Source organism: Cyanistes caeruleus, chromosome 12 (assembly GCF_971803275.1).
Source record: "Cyanistes caeruleus chromosome 12, bCyaCae1.hap1.1, whole genome shotgun sequence".
In the NCBI taxonomy this organism is placed as follows: Eukaryota; Metazoa; Chordata; class Aves; order Passeriformes; family Paridae; genus Cyanistes; species Cyanistes caeruleus.
The window spans coordinates 9,755,147-9,782,782 of NC_141712.1; the positions used below are offsets into that span (position 1 = coordinate 9,755,147).

Here is a 27,636-nt window from a genome sequence, read left to right on the forward strand (position 1 = left end):
TCATTTCCTGAAGAGATTTACATGAGAGATGTTCTTTTTTGTTTGAGTTGTTTGATATAGGTGATGATCATATAAGTGCAAGGGCCTATCTTTCTCAGGATCTTAGACCCCATCACCAAGCTAAAAGGCTGCTCTCAGCAGTGGATACCAGATGAAAATGTCTCTGTCCTTCTTCAAATATTATTCCTCTGGAAGTTTTAGCATTTCAGGGCTAATGCTTTACTACTTGGGTGCTTCCAAACCCCAGCCTTCAGATAAAACTGTAAGAGGTTGTACAGTACCCTGGGCAATCCTGAGAGGACATCTGCCAGTGTGAAGTAGTTGCCTGGGGGCTGAACTTCATCAGTCATCGTATCTGTAGTAGTCTGTGTCCCTTCTCTCTTTCTGTATTTGCCAATGGCTTTTGGCCATGCATTTAGAGATGAGAACAGAAACATTCTTTAACTGGGAGACTTCCAGGGAAGGATGAATTCTGCAGTGAACACTCCTATTGTCTGAGTAAATTCTTGCCCTGTGCATGCCTTTTGGACACTCGCTCAGTGCTAAAGCATAGCAATTCAGGAAGTAGAATGCTTGTAACAGGGCTTTAACATAAAGTCCCTATCCCTTCCATGTATTAGAGATTTTGTAACTTCTTTTATGTGAGTAAATAATAATAGACTAGGCAAGCGCTGTTCTTTCTGAAGTTGGTTTACAAAACAGAACCCAAACAAAAATCCTAAACAACCCAAATCATTCCATTTACTAGATCTAGGATTTAATTTATTTGCCATAATGGATGTGGTTTTTTTCAGATTCCAGCTAAATTAGTTTTTCTGCATGCTGCATACTTATCTTGCAGCTTGGCCATTCCCTTCTTTGTTGTCATTCAAGACTTGCTTTCTAAAATTTATTCCATGTTATTTCCTTTTCAGCAGGAGGAATTACTGAACTATTAGAGCAGTTCAGCAATTTCACTATGTTTCACAGTGCGTTGCATAATGACTGCTTTATATTATATTCTCTTTCCTCCCCAGCTCTCACTTAATGTATCTGTGACTGCCCGAGGTTTCCTTTGCGCTGCCCTCTGGGGTAGGAGCAGCCCTGACCACTGATCCAACAACAGCTCCTGCTATATTTTGTCAAGCTTGCTTTGATGCTGTGATAAGAACAACTAATTTCTGAACCTACTGGTGACAGGTGAGTAAAATGGCCTTTCCCCCCCCCCAGTTATGATAATCTGCTCTAATAAAATTATTTTCTGAATAAACCTTACTTCAGTGGAAATGTAGAGATAAAGGGACTGGAGAGCACACAGGACTTAATATTCAGAAAGACAGGAACTGGAGACTGCAACAGCCTCCTCCTCTGACAACTGCCTTGTGCTCCCTCATGAGCAAGCCCCGGCCATACAAACAGGGTCAAAGCTTAGTGTTTAGCAGAACCTTGGATTGTGTTCACATATTTAGATACTAGCCACAATATCCAATTCTATAAAGTAATGTCTGCAATTTCTGCACACTTAGGTCACTTCCACTCTTTTAAAATGATTACTTTTTACTTTCTATTCTGAATGAGCCCCAGTGTTGGAGGTTAATTTAGTCCAGTTCATCTACACAATTTCTTTATTCTTTCATAATGTACTCTCTGAATATTTCTTGACCTTCTCCCTATTATTTTTTTCCTCTTGTAATCCTGCTTTCCTGACTTTAGTCTTATAAGATCATTTGCTTTCTTTTGAAATATATCTTTTAATACATTTTTTTTTTTCAGTAGCAAAATACATGCTCCTATTCTAGAAACAATTTTCTTTCTGTCATGCACCTCCTTCAGGTGATCTTACAAAAAATCACAGATTTGCTGCACATAACCATTGTGCAGATTTCTAGAAGTTACCACTAACTAGTTCTTCTGCAAGAAGAAGCTGGTAGTTGAAACTGTAGCTTGTAATTAAAACTTGGGACTAGTTGTGCTTTTGGAAAGTGAGGGAATGTTAAGTACAGTATAGGAAAGCCTGGTCTCTAACTGTGTTCTTACATCACCAAGAGTTGCTTTGTCCATTTCTCTGAAAAAAGAAAAGAAGTAATGAAAAGGAGAGAGATGCCCAAGAGAGTCTGAACAGATCATTACCCTTTGAGGTACAGGTTAGGAGCTAAAAAAACGATGGAAGCCAGACTTCAGAATCACTGAATCCCCCTGGAAGATAAGCAGCTCACTGGCTTCTCAGACTGGTTTCTCATTGCTTCTGGTTCCCTGTAGAGTCCATTAATCTCAGAACCAGAGCTCAAGAACATCCTGTTTTGATGTTCTTGAACATATTAAGCTATTCAGATGGAAAACAATATCTGAGGTTTAGTTGTTGATCAGCAATTGAACAGAATATATAATTTGACTGAGAATTAAATAAAATGTTCATTTATGATGCAGTTTTAGAGCAACATCAAATGTGATGTGCTACACAAAATTACACTCTAGTAACTCTCCCTGCTGACTGCTTAGTCTTTTACTAATATCTAGTCTCTTTTCATGTCCCTGAGTCCTGGTTAGCCAACTGTTACTTTGATACTCTTGCTGGTCAAAACAGAACTTTTGTGTTGAATGGCAGCAAATGTGCTGCCATGGAGAGAATGTACACAATGCCGATGTACATCCAATCCCCATGGCTCCTACACAGTCTCATAAATAGGCATTAAGCTCTATTTATGCCTATTCAGCCCTGTTCATTGACATGGAATATAAGAATGTGCTACTCCTGCTATTTTTTCATGCTATAACTACAGTGAACAGCTCCAAGTCTGAGGAGTGTGATGGAACCTTTCTGTGAGGCAGGGCTCCAGGGATGCTGTTTTGTTGGCCACGTGACACTGGCCTTTGGCCTCGGAGGCAGGCTGCAGATGGGTTTGTGTGCAACGAGCCTGGCTTACCCCTGCTTCAGGTCTGGCTGCTGCTTTCCTTGGGGCTCATTTTGCTATTCAGTGACTGAGCAAAACTCTAACTGACTTCAGTTAAGAGGCTGGCCTGACTCCTCACTTGTGTAGTAAGTCTTTTTAAGGTGATAATATCACAAGTTTCATATGCATGTGGGGGTAAAAACAGTTTTCATACAGGCCACTGGAACAAATCCATGAACTGTTCCCAGGCTATTTGGGTCAAAGGTCCCCCATAGCTCCCTACCACCCAAGATGAGCATTGTTTGGGTCCTGGAGGAGCAGAATTCTGAAGTACCAATAACTAGGACTTGTCTGTCCAATTAATAATCGGAAAAAAATGCAAATATAAAGGGGAACTCATAGTGATCCTACTATTAAAGCATTCAATGTTTTGTAGCATAAGAGCACTAAGTCAGACTTCACTAAAGCATTTGAAATTAGGACCTTTTTTAAAAAATACAGCAGTTGGAAAGAAAAAAAAGTTCAAAGCTGCTTTTTCTCCCCCTTGGAAACCTGCTGGTGTTAGGATAAAATGAATAGAGAAAAGAGAAAGGTTTGCCTTCTAATAAAGCATCTGTTGCCCACTTTGAACATTTCTTACTTCTTTGTGAGTGTGTCTCTTCAGTTATGGAGACTACTGTCAATGAAGAACAGAGGTATAGAAAAAGACAATACCTGTTATATAGCCAATATTTCTGATTTCATGTTACTTTGAACAGAATCTTCATTTGACCACACGCTGTGTGCAAAAGGAATTTCTTTGTTGGTTAATCCAAAGATGCTGTAAGATGCTCAAAAAAGTAAACTGCAGGAATCTGTTCAATAAGAAAGATAAAAACAAACCTTACAATTCATTCAGTTCACTGCTATCACTTTTATCTTTATCCTATTTTGGCATGCTGCATAAAAACTGAATTCAAATGACTTGTTCTTCCTCCTCTCTTTTCTTAATTTTGTTAATTCTGTGCATAGACTATATCTTTCCTTCATCTTTGAAATAAAAGGTAATAAACAGCTTCACATAGATGCAAAATGTGAGAAAGGATGAGGTGAACATGCATCCCTGGATTGCTTAAAAGCCTGTGGACAGTTATTATTGCCACTGAATTTTAGCAGCTGTAACCACACTTTGTGAGGGTTGCCCTCCACTAAAACTTGGCAGCCTTTTGCAGCAGGAGGTTCTCAGATTTGGCTGAGCTGCTCACCTGAGTGATTCAGCAAAATTTTGTCTAGACTCAGACACTTTATTTTTCTGTCTTCTGTATGCTTACAATTCAAGGTTAAAATGAGAGGAGATTGTTTTCTAAGGGCTACCTTCATCTCTTCCCAGTCAGCTCTTGTCCTTGCAGTGCATAAAGTCAGCTTGTGACTGGCCACTGCAGCACTGAGCAAAAGCAAAGCAATAAAATATAAAGTTTGACCAAATTCAACTGAGTTTAGTGAAGAAGAAGAAAAAAAAGAAACCAAACTGCTTTCATTTTAAGTGGATATAAGAATTAAATTTTTAACTGACAAATATTTTGATCTTTGAATTACTTAAGATAGATAAGATTTCACTTCTTTTGCAGTGCTTTGTTTTGGTATTCTTAAGCTTTCCAGACATTCCCCTCAGATTCTTTCCTGTTAGCCTCAAGTTGATTTTATAATTTGAAGAGAACTTTAAGGTTATGGCCATGGGGGGTTTTGTACTTTAAAATATGTATGTTTTTTTTCTGGTGAAACCCACTGCTTGTGAACAGAAGGCTGGCACCTGTGGGTCTGGGTGTAACTCAGTCAAGAGTTGTAAGGCACCCTACTCAACAAGAATGTTTTTAATTACTCAGATTTAGTTAATGACACTTATTTCCTGTATGCCTGAATTGTAAAGATGCTTTGAGATGCTCACATAGTATAACAGTGAGAGTCTTCAACACATGGGTGTAATAACTACAGTCAAATTTTACTTTGACTACAGTAAAGTACAATTAGTCATGAACTATTATATTGCATTTTTAAAAATATGGACAAGTTTTAATTTCTCACACAAGTTTTGTATGGCATACAGGACAGGTGAATGAACCCTGCCCTTGGATAGGCTTCACTGGAAGAGAACCAGTACTTCCTTAGCCTGGTATGACTGGAAAAATCAGGTTCTTCTGTAAAGCTCAGCAGGCTTGCTCAGGGAAGGGGAAGGTGCCAGGATTTGACAGACAATATTTCTAACCAGCTTTGAGCAGCAGACCCTTCCTTTCACTGTTGTCTTCCATTTCAAACAAAGCCAGAGGAGATACTCCCAATTAATCGTTAGCAACTTACCTCTAGGCTGGCCACCCTCTGTCTCATTTGAATTCCTTGGTCCAGTCACTGCATTCCTTCTGTCAAGTCATCAATAACATTACTCAGAGCAGATGTATTTCTGTCATTGATTAGTTATCTCTTCATGGCAAATAGTAGAGTTTGTGATCGAGTAACAGGTTCATAGATTCCCTTGATCAAAGCATCAGAATCTGATTATACTTCCTATGAAGAACAACCTTTGAAGTGGATCAGCACTCAAGTAATTCAATTACCTGCTTTCTGGAAAATTCATCTTGAAAGGAGGTCATTTGCTCAGGTACAAAGAGGTGGAAGATACTGTTTCCATTATGACCCATATGGTGACTTTCTGTCAGCCTCAAAAAAAAGGAGTGTGTGAAGATTATTTACTCTGTTGGAAAAGTAAAGATGTGACTTGTCTTTTTTTATTATTCTATATATTAAATAGATACGATTTTTTTAATGAATCCCATATTATATTCATCTGCATCTGACCCTTAGTACAGTCCTAGGAAAAATGAGCAGTTACCAAATTTAAACTCAAACATTTTTTTGTCAGCCAATTTATTAGATTTTATTCTCCTCGTAATTCTTAATGGGAGTCCCTTTTCCAAACCAGGCCTCCCTCTTCTTTTTTCTCTCCTTTTACATGTGGCTGAAAGTTTCTAAGGGATATCCAGTAATCCAGGAATTATTTTTCCACACTTTTTGTTTGCCAGGAGTGTGTCAACATTTCTTATTTCATCATTGAAATAGATGAATCATTTTTAATAGGTAAAAAAGTACTTTAATACACAGAAATTTAAAGTACTGTTGAATTTTACTTTGAGGCTGAGAACTCCTAAGAAAAGTAATGAAAAAAAAAGTGAAAGGCATTTTTAATTTGAGCAATTTTAATCTAATTAATTTTCTTCTTTAACATTAGCTTCTTAGTATCATTACAGTGTAGATACACATGAAGCAGAGTTTTTCAATGCTTCAGACAAGGCATAAAAGTTCCTGTTAGTACTAAAATCTTTGTTCACTTCTCAGTTAAGAGAAGATGAGGGTGGATAATTGCTCTGTAACATGATATAATTGATCCTGGCACCATCAGGAAGACTCCAAGTGGATGTAAGAGATCTTTTCCTCAGATGTGGAGATAGTATCAAAATGTGCTAAAACAAAATTTCTTTTTAAAATTTACTCCAGATCAGCTGTACTATAATCTTTGCTTTCTTCTCAATAGATTGATCAGATACTAGGAGAACCTTTTTTATTTTTTACCAGGGGTGTGATGGCTGTAGGAGCTGACAAACAGTGCATGGTTAAAAATTAACATGAAGCTGAATGAGTAAAAAGAAATCAGGTTCAGGAAATGGAAAAATCAGTATTTTAGAATAACCATAAAAATAACCATGCCATTCTGTGGAATGTGGAATACTTAAATGGAGGCAAATAATTTAGTTAATTCTGTTTTCTTCATTGCTTTCACTGCTCTTTGGATCTACGTGGATGAATTCCATTCCATGGTACCATGCCCCAGTTCCCATCTCTGTAACAAACAATGGGCAAAGCTACAGGACAGGATCCAGCAGCAGCTTCCAGTTAGGAGCTGTTACCTTTCCTGTCTTTAGTCATTGGGAACATGTCTCCCAAGGCACAGAAAAGAAAAAAAAAGTGAAGATATAATATTTATAAAAGCTCTCCTACACATTCTTTATTATCACTGGACCTCAGGGACCATGTGACAGCAATATTTCCTGCAGGGGTGCAATGCATGGTAGATCTTTGAGTTAGCTTGAGTTATGTGAGATTTCACTTTAGTTCTCCTACCATCCATCCTCTGCTGGTGGGTTTCCATTGTCCCTTGGTAAATCTGCCCAGAGTAGAAGACAAGGTGGTTCCAAGACTCAGAGTTTGTAAGAACTGAGAGATCGTGCCAAGTACATGTTCCTATCCAGAAGGCAGATAAAAATGATAAAAATGGAAATAGCTGAAAGAAAATTAAAAATAGCCAGCCTTTGAGACTTTTCAAGGGAGCAAACTCCTTAGGACCAGGTGGAATTTCTGAAAGAATTCTCCAAACCTCTCACTGTGAAGAAATGCCTTTTTTTGTGAAAAGGAAGGCAGAGCCACAAAACTATATAAAGGATTTGAGATCTTTTCTTTCTTCTCTCTTCAGCTGGTGTCATTTGTGTCTCCTCCTTGCTCTTTAGGCTCCTCCATGTTTGCCCACCTATCACCCCTTCGAGACACTTTCAGGTATAAGAAATGTTCTCTCTTTGTGATGGCAACTTTGGGCTCTTTACTCTAGCTGAGAATTTTTATAAATTAGTTTTGTGTCTCTTAGGTGACCTCTGAGATTAGCCCAAGATAATTAAGACTTCTACAATGTTCCATAAATTCAAAATCTTCTATGTACACATACCTACACACACTTTTTGTGCTAAAAATAATTCTGAAATTGTGAGATGATGACATTCATGTGCAAGATAATATGGCTGTTCTTTACATCTTCCAGCTCTCTTCAGCACCCATTTCATCTGTTCTGTGTTTCTGATGTCCTGAGGACATAATTCTAAGTATTTCAAAGTATTGTACATAAACCACTTTTTCTGAGTGCTGTGAGGATTTATTTTCCTAGTGCAATATGGTTACAGCACTCAGTTTCCACATTGTAAGGTGGATTTATAGATATATTATCAAGAAAAAAAAAAGTTAGTCTTTTCAGCTGTCCAGGCACTGATCTGCTCTTATGACCAAGGAATTAACTTGTTTGCTAGCTCCCTAGTTGGGATGCTAAAACTCATAATAATGTCTAAGAAACAATGCCTATTGATTCTGTTTTTGCATGCCCTTTGTTCTTGGCTGTACCTGTATAACAGCAATAGTTCAATGGTAACATCATCATTCCTTTAAAGAAGTGCAGTGTCTTTCCTTATTCTGAATCACACTGACCAAAACTACACTTTGTGTGAAATATCAGAAAACCAACTTTTCTCCAGAAACACACAGTCCTAATGACCTGAAAGATACTTCAGCCCAAAAGAAGAGTTCATTCATCGTTTAACAAAACAAACATGAATTTTTAATCTACTTTTCCCCCTTCAATGAGTGCTGAAAGCTGTCTTTGTTTGCAGCAAAGCAAATAAATTTGGTGTTAAATTTTGTGTTTACCTACTTAAAAATTTGGGAGCAAGCAATTCACATCATCATTAAAATCCCCAAAGTGTTTCTTTGGGTTTGAGGCCTGAAGTTACAGTTATTCCCAAAAGTGGGTAAAAGTATCTACAGGAAATATTTTTGGTCCTATTCCATTGTGGTGGTCACTCTCCCTGGCTGAGCTCTGTGTTTCAACTGTGTGAACCTGGGCAAGAGTTCATTTTGTTTTCCCCTGTCTGTCTAGTCTGTAAACTGGGTCAAACAAGGGAGAGCTGCCTGTTCCAAGATGTCCCTAAAGCACTGCAGTAAGATCCAAGTCTTGGTTAAGCCTCCTAGATGCCAACAAATATTATTAATTATAATAATGAATACAACATATTAATTAGTAGTTTTAATTTTACTAACACAGTGGAATGGGAAGCTCTTTCACTGGAAATGGTTAGATACTGTGAGAACTGCAGGATGAGACTTCATTTTTTTTGGCTGTATGTAGTGCAGACTAAATGCAGGTCAAGCTCTGTTAGGACTGTTAGGCCTGGTGAGTCAATAACTCATCCTCCATTGCAAACATCCCCTAGGAAGTAATAATATGTTGCTTTGGCACAGTTGACTTAAATTAATTATGACTGTTCTACTCAGCTAAATGTCATGAAAGTATTTTTCTCAAAATGCCCACACTATGGGAGTTGCTTGTTCTTTGCTAAAGCAAAGATCCATTAACTGGACAGTTTTAGTTTTAAGTTTTATATGTGGCTTGAACCAAGGCAAATTATTTTGAAGTGGAAAACTATAATCCAAAATGCAAAGAAAATTTAACTGCCTCTTTCTTTTGACTGGTGCTGAAGGAGTAAAGCCCACTTAGCATAATGAAGATAGTGGTTGCATTACAGTATGTGAGTTACTGTATGTGAGTTATTCCATTGAAAGCCCCAGAACACTGATAAAATGTAGACGTGAATGCTGGAGCAGTAGCCAAGCAATGAGGAAGTTAAGTGGGTGAGACGGTTGGAATGGAAATGGAAATCATTAAAAGTAGGTGTCAGGGTTTTGACATGTGATTATGACTTTAGGCAGTTTTGCAACTGATATTGGAAAAAAAAAAAAAAAGAGAAAAAAAGAAACGTCCTATTAAAAAAAAAAAGTTTTCAAACTTTACAGATGAAAAATATGAGCCATTCAAACAAAGCATTGAAAACACTACTACATTTCCATATGTTGTACTTTTTTAATAGCTGCAGTTTATAGGGACTTATCGATGGAGTGGCAATAGAACATCTGCACTGGCCAACTGGGGGTGCCTGTAGCCCAGCAGGAATAATTCTGTCCCCCACTGCCCCAGAAGGGCTTGAGCCTGGGGGCTTGGGGGGCCTGTCTGATTGGTGAATGAGATGGATGCTTAATTCTTTCTTCTTCTATTCTTTCTCCTTGCTCTCTGTATATACCTCTCTACATCTTACACAAACTCTGAGTCATTAGTGGACTGCCTGCTGTAGAGATCTCTGGGCTTTACACAACCTGGCAGTCTGTCACTGGGAAGGAGATCTAAATCAAATCACAGGAGAGAAGAAGAAAAATTTCACTTGTGAGAGCTGTCACCTGGCTTTTAAAGATGGCTAGGATTTGAAGGAGAAAAAAGTATTCAGAAAGAATGTATTTCCATAATTCGGCAAACTTTTTCTAGTTTGAAATATTGTATCATTGTAAAGGGAGTTTTCATTTGTCTCCTTGGTCTTTGTGACCTCATATGCATTTTTTGTCCCTCACATCCCAGTGAGTACAGTCATCTCAATCCAGCCTGTCCGTGGGAAACAGTAGCCCCTGACTCTAACTCCTAGAACAACTTCTGGAATTAAATAATGCTCTGTTGATATCAATTATAAATGTTATAAATATATATCTGTTTCCAGTGGGTCTTGAGTTTTCTAGAATACATAGAGTTGTGGCTCTGATAGTGCCAGAGCTGTGGTATGTCTCTGCTCTGTATGCCATTTAAATATAATTAATAAAAAAGGACTTATAATTCTCTTGAACTCAATACTGCAGCTGGACTGCAGTAAAGGTTTGAATTATATCTCTACTGTGTATCTCTACTTGAATTATATATATATAAATATATTTACTGAATTATATCTCTACTTGATTCTGTGTAAGAAATTTTGCTAATACCATGTCTACACTTGTTCATTGTGAATGTACAATTCTTCTTGTGACTTTTTTTCTTCCCACTGAAATGACTGTAATTTCTTTTTTCCTTTGTCTCTCTCCATGTGAAGGCAAAAGCAAAGACAAAGAAACCCCCAAGGCTCTGGTGCCAGGCTGTACAGCCAGAAGCCCCACTGGCACCAGACAGAGGGAACACCTAACTCAATTTCCTGCACTTTCGGCAAATCAAATTTGATATTAACTGCAGTACATTTTTCTTCTATGAAAATGCTTTTAGCAGCTTGATTAGGACTTTTTCTTTCACAGTGCTGTATTTACATCACTGTTAAGTGACATCTGAAATAATTCCACTCGTGAATATTTTCTATGTAATAAATGCTCGACTTCCACAAATTTCCCTTGCTTTCTAGAATTGCAAACTGAAGGACCTTTCCAATCTGAGGTGCTTCATTGCAAAATTGAAATCTTGTCTTCCTTTGAACAAGTCAGGCTTTAAGAGGCGGAGGAAATGAAAACTTCAGTATGACAGCAATTCCACCCAAGCCATGATTAACGTGCTGGGATGAATTCTCAGCTGTGCTGAGTTTGGCCTTCGTGAAGCTGAGCAGAGCCAGGGGGAGCAGTGGCACAGAGCCACCTTTCCAGTCCTTTGATCCTGGGCCAGGCAGGGCAGGAGTGGCTGTCTGCGTGCTTTAAAGCAACCCAAGAGGTGTTTTACACTGGGCAGTCATGGAGGGGATGTAGGGGCTGCAAACCCCCAGCCCCTCCTCAGTGCTATCCTGGCACTGCTCTCTGCTGCCCAGCCTTGCTTGTGACCCCAGCACTTGTCACCAGGAATCCTTTACAGCTGCTGCTTTTAGAAGTAAAAAAAGCGGTCAAAGAGAAAAAATATTGCCTGTTACATTTACACATAGAAGGAAATATCTTTTTAACCAACACATTAATCTTATTTTGGAACAAACCCATTTTCAATTATTTCTCATGATTTCAATGGCTAAATACATCCTATTAAGTGTCACTATTAATCCTGAATAAATGTTTTATTTTTAGAATTTATATTTACCATGGCATATATTTGAGGAAATTAAATTTGCATTTTTAAAGATATTTGGATATAGGAAAAACAGTTTCCTGGATTAGGGTAAAATCCTTCTATTTTGGTGTAAAAATATTTCACTTTTTTCTTAAATCTATATATTGTTACTTCCCTGTCAGGACTTTATTTTGTGTTAGTTTTGTAGTAATCTTAATTCTGAGAAAATAGTCTTCATTAGTCATGTTGGTAGATTACATATTCATGAACTGTTTTAGATTAATGTGTTTATCACAAAAATATCCTGTAGACTATTCTACTGTTGTGATCCAATTTTATGGATTTGAAATTTACAGATCATTCCCTTAAAATTTCTATTTTCAAAGGTAAGATCTACTTAAAATGGAAGGCTTTCTACTTGCTGCTACTGGCATGCTCTTTGAACCAGGTTGTCTAAATTTTTCCCTTTGGATGAGACCTCTGTGGAAGAAGGGACAGATGATCCTGTGTGTCTGCCCAGTGTGTGGTTTCTGAAACATCTGGTGCTGGCTCTGCTGGAGGCAGAGGAGAGTGAGACAGGGAAGAGGGGGAGGAAGCATTCTTCTGGAAAAACTGCTTTTTCTGTTGTTTATTTTAAAATTGTATCCTGAACATCTTCAGATTGCTCTAGTTTTGAAAGTTCTGGCTTTCTCTCCAGTTTACAACTAAGTTTTCCTGTCCTCATACATGTCAAGTGCAAAAACAATACAAGAAGTGAAAGCTCTATGATACACTGTTCCTGAAATAATATTGTTCAGTCATCAAGCCAGCAAAGTCTGTATCTTAGTATTAATCTGTGCTTAACTTTCACTTTTGTAAATTCTGACTGTATTATCTTTACCCGTGGCTTTAGTGTTCCACTATTTGTTAGAGCTCATCAAAGGATAAATTTATCTCAGCTGTTAGAGTAAAAAAAAATAAAAATTAAAAATTAAATTAAATATGGACATAAGTAAGTATATTTTATAAAAATCTTTTATGCTACCAGATACCATCAGAACACCTTTATAAAGGAGTGTGAAGTGCCTGCTGTGTCTGCTGCAGAGCTGGTTCTGTTTGGGCCACACGACACGAGGTGTGGCTGCCTGGCTGTGTGTGCTCTGCCCCTGGCTGGGAATGCACAGCCCTCTGCTCTGCCCTCAGGGGGAATTGTGCTCTCCCACCCCAGGCTGGATCAGAGGCAATAATGGCCTGGCACTGCTTCTCTTGGCCAAAAGCACTGGGAAACTGTGAGTGTAGTTCAGGTCTTTGAAATCTCTGTATCTTACTTCAGCTGGAAAAAGCTATGTGTTTCCTTAATTCTTTTCGACCTCTAGGTCCAAAAGGAAGAAGTTAATGAAAAAAAGAAAAAAATATTACCCCCCCTCCCCAAAGTCTCAAAATATATGAAAAGTTGTGTGGTGCAGAGGTGCTAGTAGTGCTTCAAAGCAGGGACATCAAATGTGGCAGGGACATCAAATGTGGCAGGAACCAAGATCCATTCAGATAAAGCTTTATTATTTACTGCTGGAAAAAATGTTTATAAATTAAATCTCATCTGTTTCTTCCTAAAAGGTCCAGTTTTAGGGGAACAGTTTACAACTGGAGGTTTGAAAAGGACAAGCAGCACAACTATAGGGATGTGTGGATAAAAGCTGGACTGAGTAGGGATCTGGCTGGGACAGGGAAATTTATAGAAGCCTGACACCCAGCAAGCAGCATTTTGGAGGGACAAGATGGACTTCAAAGGGAGGGCAAAGGCTGGGGACAGGCAAGAGAGACTTTTTGCCGGACTTTACCTCCCCTAACCAATGACACAGAAGCTCCATGCTAACCAGTCCTGACCCAGCTTTGCTTGAGCCTTTTCCTGTCCTCTTCCTTAGAGAAAATAGCTTTTGTTCATTGTTAAGAAGAAAACGTCAGAGTGTGCTCACAAGGGAGCAACATCCACTGCATGACTGGAAGCCCTTTCATGCTTTTCCTTCTCTATTTCCATCTCTGTTTTAGGAATATTTTCTCCTTTGTGACTCTTCACAATTCCCATTGATGGCAGTGGACCAAAATTGCTCCTCTGATTTTTTTTTTTTTTTTTTTTATCAGCTTCCAGTGGGAAATCATAAATGGTCTAATTCTGATCTCACAATTTGAGGATGCTTGGTACTTATATGTATCAAGATCTTAGAAAAATTACTTCTCATAGTAGTGGTAAGGCTGACCTAGAATATCTCCAAAGGAAAGTCTTTTCTGTGAAATATTAAGTTAACAAGGTGTGTTAAACTCATGTGTCACACTTTGAAAGCTTGAGAGTTTAGAAGTGGGAAACTCTCTAAATTCACAAGAAAGATGAAAAAGTTGGGAAACAGAGGAACAAGAGGGGAAGGACAATGTAAGGCAGCTTTTCTTGGCCCTTTGTGACCAAGGCAGGCTCAGAAAGTTACAGCCTGTCAGATTGAAAGGATCAGTTGGCAGTTATTTTACTCAGGTGAGTAAGATTTCAAAAAATGGGAAAGACAAGGGCTTCACATTAAAGGTTTCTGAAGCTTTCCAAGAGCTCCTCTTCTATCAGGTATATTCTTGCACATAAACCAAAATGGCTTGTAGTCTCTTAAAAGTTTTATCCAACACATATTTTTAGAAATCTTTAACTCCAAATTGTAAATCTATAAGTATCTTTAAAATGTAAAATTGATTCACAAACATGTAGTTGTCTGCTACTTGGAAATTTTCAGGTGTTATAAAAACATAATTTATCTCTGAGCAAATTCCAAACCCATTTGAATCTTGGACAGCACCATAAATTTTGCTTTTTACCATTTTATTAGTTAATTATTGCTCATGTAAGCATTTGGGAAAGTGTCTTAGAGAATAGGAATAGATATATTACAGTGGGAAATAAATACAGGCTTCAAGTCCCACATGCTCCTGGGCAGGGTGGCACTGCTCTGTCTTGGTCACAGCATACTTACACTGTCCTTGCTCTGAGCATCCCTCCTAGCACAGGAAAATGCTCCTCCTGACCAAACACTGGGTTGCCTGTCCATTATAGGAGTCAGGGCATCAGGGTCACTCTGAGATGAGAGGATCAGCCAAATGGTATTTTCATCCCTAAGTACTGAAAATTAATGATACTTTAAATAAATAAAATTACAGCTTTATTTTCTGTGGCTTTATTTTATTTCTGTGGGCTTGTAGGGTATGTTTGAGTGACTTTTCTCAGAAACCACATAGGCTAGAAACTTTCCTCCTTTTGTGATTCTCATGTTAGTAACGGGCTCCAGATGTTTTAACTGTAAGAAAATAAGTACTGGGAGAGTTGTAACTATATCATTTGTGTAGCAGCATTGGGAAGAGCAATCTGAAGAGGCTGACAGTCATTCCTTCTCCAAGAGGCAACACTGAAGGCAATTAGGTGTAGCTAAGCAGTAAATATTTCAGAAGTAAAATGTGGCCATGGAGAACAATAAAAGATAGTTTGGGGTTTCTCTGGGACCACTAAGTATAGGAGGGTCATCAGATTAAACGGGAGCAAAAGAAAAGCAAGAATCTCACTTATTTTTCTGGTTCAGCATCATGTGCAAAGGTGCTTACAGAATGCATCTTTGAGAGGTCAAAGATTAGAATAAAAAGGAGAAAATTGTTTCTGGAATAATTTGCACATATATGAAACAGATTCAAACTTTGTATACTCCTCACATGAGATCTGTACAAAACCACATGTGGTGGTCTACTACTGACTGATAAGGCTCTACTAATTCATGTGAATAGACATATTTGTAGCAAAATGTTTAAAACATGGAGGTTAAAAAGTTGTCATTAGAGTGATGGATTCTCCAGTAAATATTCCCTTTGAGAGAATGTTTCATAGCAGATATTCTCCTCTATAAATTGTACTAGTTTGCGGTTTAGAAAGACTGCAGGGAAATTGGATGTGTTGGAGTAGGGTTTGCTTCCCTGACTGAGAAATCCTGGCTTAACAACAAAATTCAAGAGAATATGTGAAAAGTATGAAGAAATTAACATATCAGGTCATGGTAGACACACTGTATTTATGCATTTAATGCTTCCTTTTGGACCATCTTATCAATATGTCTGGGTTTTATCTGACTGCCACACAGATGTTTGTGAATGCGCACAGACTAACACACACTGAACTCTTGTTAAAGCATTTGGAAAAGTAACAGGATATCAATTATTACATGCAAGCTGCTGAAGTAAAGTGCACTCCAAATGCAAATCCTTTCCAGTGCTCAGGGAAGTGCAGATGAAGCTGTACCTGAAGAGATTGATGAGAAACAACAGAATTGTAGTGAATTAAAGCAGTGTTATCAGATGGGCTTGGGGTTTAGATATTCTTTTAAGAGGAGAGCAGGCCTACATGTCTTGTCAGGGAGCTCAGAATCTCCGCAAGCAGCCTGGCCGAGACTGCCAGTGCTGTAACCTTTGTGTGCAGAGGGGCTGCGTGGGGCACAGCCCTGCCCACAGCAGCAGCCCCAGAGCTGTGCTCCTGCCCCAGCCTGGGATCCCACTGGGAGAACCAGCTTCCACTCGGGGCTGTGCTCACCCCACTGGCCAGCTCACACCCACACAATCTGCGGCACATTAAGCACAGGTCTCGGAGATGAAAGGGCAGCCGTGCACCAGCCATTCTCCCATGGAATCCTCTCAGCCAGCCAGGCTCTAATGAGAAACACTAAGGAACATGCTTCCAGCTCTTCTCTCTTTGGCCAGCCTCTAAAACCTGCCTAATTGTCTGCATGTGTGTTGTTCAGTTGAAACTCTGTCAGAAAACACCCTGGCTGGCTGGGTTTAAAAGTCAGCTCTCCTCCTGTCAGCCACATTACTCTAATTTGGGCTGGAGGTTAAATACAATTGATCATTTAGGTGCATATTCTACCACAATGCACAAAGGAAAACTAAGCCACTTCATTCAGTCCAAGACCCTACCGGGTTAATGAAATGTTCTTAAAATAAACAGCTCACCTGTGTGTTTGCTAGCTGAATAATCAATGGTATGATACTGTTTTGAGAATATAGCCTGGAAATAAGTGGGCAGAGTTGACAATTAAGTTCTGTAGGTAAAATTATATCTGCCTATTTGTATGCTTTCAAACAAAAATTAAAATGCTCATCGTTGCTTTTGGAAGAGAAGAGGTATGTTTTGTTCACATCAGTTTTTAAACTTTTCCCACATTTAGGAAAAAATAGGTTTATTTATTGTCACAAATTAAAATGATGACTTGTTCTGGCTAGAACAGCAGAACAAGTAGCTTGTTGTAGGTTGTAAATATATAAGCTTTAAATTAAAAATAAATTCTGGGAGCTTTTTGCTTTTGATCAATTATTTTGCATTTTCCAAAGTGAATAAGTGTAATAGAAATTTATTTAAATACCATTCAAGTTGGCTGCTAGCCAGTCTGTTTTTATTTGTTTGATAGCTTAAATGATGAAAGCTAAACAGCAAAAAAACTTTTGTGCTTTTTTTTTTGTTGTTGCCCATGCTTTTTACATGCACTATAACTCTTTTTTGTTTACTGGGACTAAAGTTTTGGAGAGGAATAAAACAGTCTATTCCTTTCTATTTACTTTAAAGAAGGAAGCTATATGGAAGCTCTGGATATTTTTGGTAGGCACATGTGGAACAAACATGTGTAATTGTATGACTGATCCAGCAGAATGTTTCGCAGTATATCATGGTATGCCATTTAGGGGAACAATCTAAAGTATGAAACAAACCCAAGTGTCAAAGTGCTGTGGAGCAAAGGAAATTTCATGTATGAGAATGCCCTCCTAACATAACCCATGTGCAATTATGCAGACTATTGCACCTCTAAAAGGTGCAAATTTTACTTTTAATCTTGTTCAAGCTGTTATACCCATAAAAACATGGAGACAAAAGTATACTGGTCATTTGCCAGATGTCTCAGGATGATGAAGTGGCTACTACAGTCCAAGCTGATGGAACATCAGGATTGGGTTGCATACAGCTGTAGCAATGTGGTGTATTGTCTGTCTAGTCACCTTTGGCTCTTCTTTCATTATAAGCTGGAAAATCTTGAGGTAAATTAAGTACCCAAGAGCTATCTGGGATTTATACAACATTAATTTTACTTTTACTTTTATTAGCTTTCTGAAAACCATCCCACAAGGTAAAACTACTTGTGGAATATGCTGCAAGAAAGCCTTGTAGCTGTGTAACCAGTTCTGTTTGTTTCTTTTTATTCAGACAGTTCATCAGTACCTCAGGTGGCTCCTTTGTCTCCCAAAGCCTCTCAACCCTCATTGTACCTTGAAGCACCCTTGCAGTGACACAGCATCATGGGCCACCAGGAAACAGAAGCCTTACAAAGTAGCAGCAACCAACTGCTGTGTTTCTGACCCCAGTGAACTGCAACAAGAAAGGGTAAGAGGAAACTAAACTGAGGGATGGAGAGCTTAAGCAGCAAGTTCCTGGGCTTGTTTCTGTGCTGTGCAGCAGAGCTACTCTCTTGACTGTGTAATTTCAACAAACTGCAAAAGCTGCTCCTGTGCACCCCTTTTCCTTATACAATTTGATTGCATCATGGAGGTTCCTATAAAGCCTTGCCTAATGGAGATTTGTAAGAACAATTTGAAATTCCAACTAGCATGCCAAGGAAATGAAAATAATGACTTCTTACAATTGAAGGAGACTTACTAAGCCAAAAATGGTTACATTTTGAGGACTACCTATATAGTTCTTAATATTATCTAATATGGAAGAGGGCAAATAAGAAGTTCTATATATTTATAGAATGTAATGTATGCAAATTTGATATTTATATAATTCACATTTTAAATTGTTTCCCCCCCGCCCAATATCTGGGAAAAAATACTCAGAGTGATTCAACAAACTAATGCTTATTTTATTAAGCATTGAGAGCCTGATTCTGCAAAGCTAAAGCCTCCTCAAGGGTACCAAAGAAATCTCAGTTTTTATGGCACTAAGAAAGATGAATGTGCTCAGCAGCATTTCTCTGGGTTGAAATTTAGGCCACCAAAATAGTCTGATAGACTACAAAATCCAACAAATTGAAAAGAAAAAGCAGTTATTAGACAAAGTATGTGTACTCTTTGGGGAAATTGTGTTATAGTTTTTAATGTGGTAATATATTCTGTTTGGTTATTGTTCTGTTCTGATCATATTGTGATGAACTGTTTAAACAAGCATAGCTATTTTACTACCTGAATAATGACTTAGAGAAGTGCTCTGTTTTGACAGGCAAAAAACAGCCAAACAGCCAAATGTTTGCATGTTCACATCAGATGAGTACAATGTTGAGAAGAATGAATTCTGACTCATGATACATGGAAATTCAGTCATACCTGTACAGGACTGATAAAAATTTTGAAGTTAGGTCTTGTCTGAGATACTCAGTACATCTGCAGGTGTCCTAATTGTCTGTTCCTTCCTTTAGGTTTTTGTGTGGGCCTCAGGAGTGAGAAATAATCACACCATAAATTTACAAGCTCTTAAGCATTGTTTTAAGAACAGAAAGATGCACCAGTTTTGGTGCAAAATGTTCCTTTTTGAGGTAAAAGCAGAATTTTTTGTGGAAAAGGGTACTATCAGATAAGAAATTAACTAAACAAAGTTCATCTCCCAAGGGAATGAAGGAAATATTTGCAACTAAGTGTCCATTCACAAAACAGTCTAAACACTTCCCTTTGAAAATTATTCCTAAAGTTCCAAGCAAGCATTCCCCCATTTTTGTGGTGAGCATATACCCCTGTCATTACCATTGCTGTTAATTAATAAATAAATAAGAATATAAATATGATTATGAATATAAATATAAATAGAAATGTATAAATTGGGAATTATCATGAACACAAATTTGTTTGCATCATTCAGTGTAAAGCCATCTTCTTTTTTGCTGTAATGTGAGAGACATACAACTGGAGCCAATAGAGACACCACCATCACTACACCAGCAAAGGTCTGTGATTTCCAGAGGGTATTGGTTTCTTTTTCGTACTTCAAAGAAACCAACCAGCCTTCCCGGTCCAACTTTAGGCTCAAGATTTTTGAGCTTTTCTTTTAGGGCCAAGTTATGAACTGCTGAAACACAGGGGTTTATCACAGAACCCCCAGTGCAAGCTGAGCTTTGGCATAGTGCAATTTAAATTATTTATGCACAGGGCTGTGTTCAGACCATGTGCACATTTGTCCTTGTCAGTCAACAAGTGTTCTATTAATCAAACAGGAACCCTGGCGCGTTCATTACAAAAGTAAGAACATTGAATTTGGGATGGTATTTTTAGTGCTTTTGACAGACAGGGATTATTAAGCTGTCACTCCCTCTTTTCTGCCAACTCCCCTATCTTCCTCCCCTTCAATGCATTGTCATTTTATTAAGAGCACACTAATAGTTAAACGACAGGAACCCTAAACCCCTGACTAGTTCACTGACATGACAGGTTATTTTTTCCCTCTATTCCCTGTCCAAGAACCCCTGCTGATCTTCCCAGCATGCAGTGCTGTGTGACCCTTAACATCTGGCAGTGATTAATTGTCTTAGTGTCATAGCGATCGCCTTCCTCCCTCTGATCCTCACTTACTTTGTTCTCTCTTTTAAAGCCAGTGTGCTGGAACCTTTTCTTCCCACTTTTAAATCTGTCCAGTATCCAGGATACTGTGTGTGTCTACTGCGATACAACTTGAAAGAAACCGAAACAGTCAGTTATCTGGCCCTGAAAGTCTGGTCATGGATTCAGAGGGCTTTCTGTTCACTGAAGGGGTGTGCTTGAAAAACAGCGCTAACTAGAATGACACAGATCTTGTTGAACTTGATCCGGATCTCGGGTCCCTTCTAAGCAAACAATGCAATTATGGGCAATGCCATTTTCAGCGGACACGCGGAGTATTGTGCAGAAGGCTGTTGGCTGCAGCTTACACGTTACATAGATTAAGGAGCTGACACCTCCTGACAGTGGCTGCCCCTTTGTGCTCAGCTCACCCTGCTGTACCACACTGCCACAGAGGTCTGAGCCTCGCAGCTCTTCCTGCTCAACTCCCACCCAGTTCGACAGGTTCCTGCAGCTGCAGGAAGGTCTGGGCTGCTGGCCTCGGCACCAGGGCTGCCTGTGCCGGGAGCTAACACAGAGACCGTGTTGGTGAGGGGATTTAACGGCCAAGGAATAGCAGGGGTGCTCAGACCTGCTTTGCATCCCTGTATAAAAAGAGTACTGGTGGAAGAGAAATGTACTGCTAAGAGAAATGTCAGGTGTCCACACTCTGCTCTCAAATCCCAAGAGGCTTCTCATGTGATTTTCAAGACTCACTTTAATCTCTGCCTCAGTTTCTCATATTGGAAAGTAAAGACAGTAGCTGCTTCAAAGTATGGGAGGCTTGGAGATTTTAGAGACCTCTCTTTTTCCTGTATGCAGATGAAGTATTGCTAGGTAATTATTTATATCTGTGTACTTAAGACCATGCTGCCAGGCATGGAGGCCGCTGCGTAAGAGGGAGGAAGGAGGATATGTTATGCAGAAGTTGGTTTGTTTTTTTAAGACTGTTTAGATTCAGGATGCCTGTGATGTAGTCATAGTTTGGCAACTTGCATGAGTAAAGTACCAACTGCTCTAAACTTCCACTTCCTTGCATGCAAATGGAGGATGAGCTAATAGTGTTCTTTGCAAAAAAAACCTAACCCTCTTAACATCTGAAGATGAAAGGTAAAAATAAACAATTGTTTTAAATCCTGGCTGAATAGCTGAATACCTGCATTGAACTTAAACTACCATTTCATTTGCATTTTAAGGCAAAATATCTGAAAGGCAGTTTCTCCTTCACTTACCTATTGAATGTTGAGTTCAGAGTCTCTCTGTCTCCCATGACACACGCTCACAAATAGATTTCTCCAGAGCAGTATTATGTTCTAGCTCTCTGTGTATTTCAAACAATTATAAGGCCATTTATTTTCTATTTCAAACCAAAATAGTGAAACGAAGTGCATGGCTTTTTCTAGTTGCTAAGCAACCCTTTGTAACGTGCATCCTGCATTTTGCTGTGCCATTTGGCAATTCACACAAGATCTTGTTTGTTCATTTCCAGTCTAGTAAAATTGGTTGCTATATTTCAAGTGCCAGTATAGATCAAAGTATTTCCTAGAAGGATAAACATGTTAACTGGCAGAGAGCGAATGATTAACATCAAGCACAAGCCTTTTAGCATAAAGGACTTGGCATGTCATCCATTGGCAAAGCTACTCAGATGAATGCCATCTATACCTAACAGATGTGCCACTAAGGAGTTATCATCTTCTTTCCAAAGTGCTGCTCGCTGTGCTGGTGTGACTGAATGAGGATGATAGCCACTGCTGAGCTTTGTAAGCAGCTGAGCCAAATGCAGTTGTCAGCCATGGCATTGTATCTGGAGATCTCTGCTGATTTCGCTTGAGCTTCTTCAGCTTTGCAGCTGTATAACTAATGGTAGAATTATATTAAACTGTTACTTTTTCTTCCTCTACCCTTTATGAACACTTATAAACAAACCAGAGTCTAATATTTGACTATTTAATATTACTTGTCTCTGATAAACTCGAAGAGTATGCCTAACAAAAATTGCCTTTAAGTAGAGAACGCTCATTCCTCATAAGCAAGGCAGGACATGGGCTGTTATTGATCTCTGCATTTCCAAACTTCTGACTAAAGGCTATCGATGATCTGGATCTATGCAGATTGGAGGGGAGGTTTGAAGTAGGGTTGGTCAATGAAAACTTTTAAAAATATGTAAGTAAAACAAATGAAAAAAACTTCATGTACATGTGTGTTTTGTCATTGGTGTGATTTGTATGACATGTGCATTTGTGTGATGTTTGTAACCTGCAATCTGTGTCAGTCTCAATGGTACAATATACACTGGACCAAATGTCAAATATTGACTAACACAGTTATTAAAAGTACTACTAAGTAAAAAATGTTGTAGGCAATTTCAAATTTTGACATGGATGGCAACAATTTTGACATAGTTACAATATTTTCAATCCTATGGCAAAGCTGAGGAGAATTTCACAAAAACCTGTATTCCTGTTACAGAAGGCTAAAGGACAGCTCCAAGGAGTGAACATTTCCCATTACAGCCACTAAAAGGAGCAGATTATCTAATTCATTCTTATAAATCCCTATTGGCTTAGTCAGTTGTGTGTCACTGGGAGTATATTTAATAGAGTTTCTCTGGACAAAAATTTACCTGCCAGCAGTACTGGTGGGATTGTAGCTGCCAGAAGTGATTTATCGATGAAGTGAGCACAGTACTCGTCTGTTTCTGCAGTCACATTGGTGTTTGACAGTATGGCCAAGGTCAGCCAGGTGATAAATCTGTTGGTACCTTTTTGTCTTGCTTGTATACCCAGTCTCAGTCATGGTAGTGAAGAAGAGGATGAAGAGAACAGTAAGGCATATTTTCCTTGTGTGTTCAGAGAGCAAAGGCAAATGGCAGATTCTTTACACTGCCAGGAGTTTGTACAGCTGGGGAGAATCAGCCCTCTCATTTCATGGCAGATAATCAGTTTCATATTTTCTGTGGCAACCATTAATATACTACTGCCTTAGCTGTAGGCCTGTAGGTAAAGCTGTTTGCTCTGACTGCTTTTCTGTTTGTCCCCCGAGAGCTGAGGATTCTCCAGCAAGTCCACAATGCGCAGAGATGTCCTGTCCTGTCTGTGAGACAGCAGTCAGAGCAGACTTGGGCTCATTATCTTCTAGCTGTATTGGGAGATACTTCTAACTGATCTGGAAATACATGAAAGCAGCTGTTTCTCACATACACACAGCAGGAGTGCACATAAGCCAAAAGATGGTCTTTCAAAATTGACAGGTACTACCTCTAAATCATATTCCCTGTTGTTCCTTTTTGTTAATATTGGGATCATTATACTGATTCTACTGAACTGACTAGATCCTTTTGCCAAACCATGATGCTAAAGTAGTATGAAATAAGAACAGAACCTCAATAATACTCTAAATTCTGGTTCTTAAATAAGTTTTAATTTCTAAATTGCATGAATGTTGATTTGGGAGCTCATCATATGCTTCCCAGAGTGCACTATGTTTTTTTCAGAGTAAGTCCATAATAATTGTGGTTGAAAATAAAATTAAATTCCTTGGCAAAAAATATTCTTCAAGTGTTTGTAATGATGCAAAGAAAACTAATCTGTGTATTCTTGGCCCAGACCTATGCAACTATCTAACACTGATTATAAGATTAAATGCCCATAATGTAATGTCAGCTTTTCAATCCAGCATCTGTTTTTGAAAGTAGCCAGCTCTGCAGTTTAAACACTGCAGTGGTTGAAAAGAACAAGGCGTAGGGAGGCAAACTGCTCTTTTGGTGTGTTGTACTGCTTCAGGCCTCAAGTTTAGGTGCTCTGAACTGCACAGACCCCTCTCTTCTTTGAGTAAGTAGCAAATTTATGCTCCTAGTGTTCGCCCCTGTGACCCGTGCCTAGGCTGGATGCCTGAACCCGCCTTGCAGGGATGACATGATGACAAGATGACATCTTTTTAGTGCCAAATGCTGCCTTCCATGGCAGATGGCCACTAGAGAGGAAGAGCAGACTGTGCATGGGAGCACAACAACCCTCTGGGCACCCCGCGTGTCTGGGGCTGGGACTGGCGGGGTCCCTGCAGGGCAGGTCCCCAGGTCCCACGCACCCGAGCAGCCCTGGGGGGCTGTGAGCAGCACTGCCTGCATGTCCTCTGCAATGTCATTGATGCCTTTCCCTGGTCTTAAAAAATTGAGAGCCAGACACAATTAAGGGATAAGGGGTTTTTACCTCGGTATTTTAATAAGGATCCTTAAAAAAGATCCTAAAGCACCTTACTGGTGCATCACATCACCAAGGTGAGATGTGCTGCAATGCACACACAATAGATCACATGGAAAATTTATAGACTTTACAAATTTGCATATCTAACAAGGATGCCTCAATGAGAGGCTTGCATGAATAGTGTGATATCCTCCCATCCAAGGAATTCCCACCTGGATGGGCCAGATCTCTAGTTTACAGGGTATGTTCTAGAGAGGACCTTGGTTTCCCAAGATAGCATAGTGTTTTCCAGCCTCCCACTAAGAGGCCTTTAGGATGTTTGGTTTCATGGCCTAAAAAAATACTAGGGCTATGCTATGTTATCAGACTTAAGGAATTACCAATATGCATGCTAAGAATACTGAGGATACATAAAAGGTATATAAAAGGAGAAACAAAAAATCATCTTGGTATCATCATCACCCCTCAAAGGCTTCCAGAGGCTGCTGCTGCCCTGGTGACACCCAGGCCCAGCAATCAGGGCAATTTTCCTGCAGAAGGCACAGGCTGAGCCCAGCCCAGCTGGAGGGTGAGGTGTCCCTGCCTCAGGCCTGGCCAGAGCAGCGCTGCCCTGACCCCGGGTGTCCCTTGGAGAAGCTCTGTCCCTGCAGAGGTGGCTGCAGAGGCGCTTGGGTCCGGACACCGCCGCCAAGGCTGCAGGCAGAAACTCAGCTCTGCTTGTCATTTCACCTGGGAATTATGTAAATCAAAGAGAGCAGCTGTTAAATTAAAGTGTGAGAAGGTAATGCCTTCAGGTAATGCCCACTGCGGCCAAGCCGCTGGATTTTAAAGAATTATAGAATTTTTTATTTCCTTATTTCTTTCCATGGGAGATGGAAATAAAGGCTCAGAAGAAAAAGCCTCTAATTATTGACTTCCCTGAGGAGACACCCTGATGGCTCCCCACAGAAAGAATTTAACTTAGACTGGGACAGGGCAGCACCAGTGGTCACAGAGAAGAACAGCTTATCACAGACCCTTTCTCAAGGAAAATTAGACTCATTTTTATATCCTATGGGAAATAAGTGACTTTTCAATAGGGCTTGCAAGAAAGAAAAATTTTCTCAGAATGGAAAATCTGAAAAACCTTCTGCATTCTGAAATCTCCATAGGAAGTACCTTGAATATTCATTTAAATACCAGTTCTGATACTTTATGTTAAAATCTCATTCAGAAAGAAACATGTAAATTTAAAATTATCTCATTTTATTGATTTCATGTCTATATTAGCTTTGAATTACTTAATAAAATCTCACTCCAGAAAATTAAACCACTTTGCTAAGATTAATCTATTCATTATATTATTTTAACTAGAACAATTACTAAAGTTTCTAAGGCATAGAAAAAGATGGAAGTTCTAGATTAGGACTGTATCATAGTGATATTTTCAATTAAAACATTTTAAATTAAAGGGCGGGTCTAGATTTGCAAAAATTTTTGGGAAAAATAATCATCTTGCTTTAAAAAAAATCCCCACCTTGTTTTCTTTAAAAAAGAAATCCTACCCAAACATTCCAACTATTGTTCAAGTATTGAGAAAACCCTTCAGGCGTGGACCACTGCTGGTGCTGCAATGCAAGGTGACATTGATGTTCTGAGCAGCTGATTAGCAGTATTGCTGGGCACATTATGATTGCCCTAACTCGGGAGAATTTTCAAGATTTAATATTTTTCCTAGATGAAAAGCTAATTTAAATATTATTCAAATGTAAAATCTCCCAGAAATTTGGACTGAGTCTATTGAGACATTCCAGTTTCATTTGAAGACTTTCAATGTTACAAAGTCAGTTTAATCTCCCTTTTTGGAAATCTGAATGAAAAAGGGAATTTTCTCATTTGAAGATATGTTCTTCTCATTTCCTTACCTGTCTTCTGTTTTTCCCTCCTTCTTTGACCAGATTTGATTTTTGGGCTTTTGAATTTTTAATGTATTGGCATTTTCACCTGAAAATACATTGTGAAAATCTTCCTGAGCATCTCTGTTCTCTAATTGTATTTAAAATATAATTATCAGTAGTTTGGGTAAGCTCAGAATTACATATCAAACTCATGCAGAAATGCAAGTACAATTCATACAAACACCCTGTCATTTGTTCCATTTTATAATACATGGTTTACAAAATGCTTTTTATAAAAGTAGCATGCAGTGAAGATAAAATCACAGTGGAAAAGAAATAATTCAGACAAAGGAGGAGATAGTTATCTTCCCACCAGATTTTTACTGTTGGCTGTTTCTTGTTGCCTGTTATGTGTTTGCATTAATGTATGAAAAAATAGTACTTGGCTGGGTCATTCACAGGTTAGACAGTCACTGAAATAATTCTAGGAGGCTTGGTGCTTACTGAAGACTTAATTTAGTCTTTTACTGTGCTGCATTGCAAATAGTCAGATTCTGATTTCATTTACACCAAAATAAATAGAGTAGAACTACATTCACTTTGGAGGAACTACTCCAATATACATTGCTTAATTAAGAACAGAGTCTAATCCTTCATCACCCTCATTTATGGATCTCTTGGCATACATGGAGAAGGAAGCAGCTGGTGGTAGTTATGTCCACGGTAACTGTGAGAAGAGTTTGCATTCAAGTTCTGTTGGTCATTTGTGTTTGATAAATCCCCCTGGCACTCACCCAGGTGTGGGGTTCTCCTGGTGCTGGAAGCACTGCAGCAGGTCTGCAGACACTCCTGGAGCACCTGTGACTGTGCAGGGGTTCTGCCCTGGGAGCATCCACAGATTAAATCTACATTGTGGACTTGGCCACGGCCTTGTATCCCTGCAGCATATCCCTTAACTCGTTCTGGGTGTCTGGGCCATCGTGGATGGCCGTGTTGGACTGCCTAGGAAGCTGTGCTGTGGTGGGGAGTGTTTCAGCCTGTGCCCAGCATGGAACTGCAGGCACTGGCTTGGGAGGGATGGGCACTCTTGGTAGCCTGAGAGAGAAAAGCTCTGGCTTGGGCCCCCTTGATATCCTGAGGAATCACAATGATTCATATACAAACAGTTTATATTCCCTCCATAACCTTACCAGCGAGGGAAGGAAAACTTCTACGCCTTGGCAAGAGTCCCCAGTGTAGTCAGAGCTTTGGCTGCACTTGTGTGTTTATGAATTCTAACAACTCCATCACGAATGCTGTCACCAGATACCTGGGCTCTAGCCACGCTGAATTTTCCAAATGTTTTAGGATGGTTTTCTCTTAGGAGCATGCTCTCATTTGTTTTATAGTTACTATAAGCAGTAAGATAT

At 39.1% G+C, this 27,636-nt stretch overlaps 1 protein-coding gene across 1 annotated transcript in view; it reads left to right on the forward strand.

Annotated features, from left to right (window-relative positions):
- NKD1 (NKD inhibitor of Wnt signaling pathway 1) overlaps positions 1 to 27,636 on the forward strand; it is a 263,749-nt gene that overhangs the window by 79,333 nt on the left and 156,780 nt on the right. The window contains exons 6-7 of the mRNA XM_086847543.1: positions 1,017 to 1,179; positions 17,786 to 17,962. The gene's annotated coding sequence lies outside the window, so the exon portion shown is untranslated. The remainder of the gene's footprint in view (positions 1 to 1,016; positions 1,180 to 17,785; positions 17,963 to 27,636) is intronic.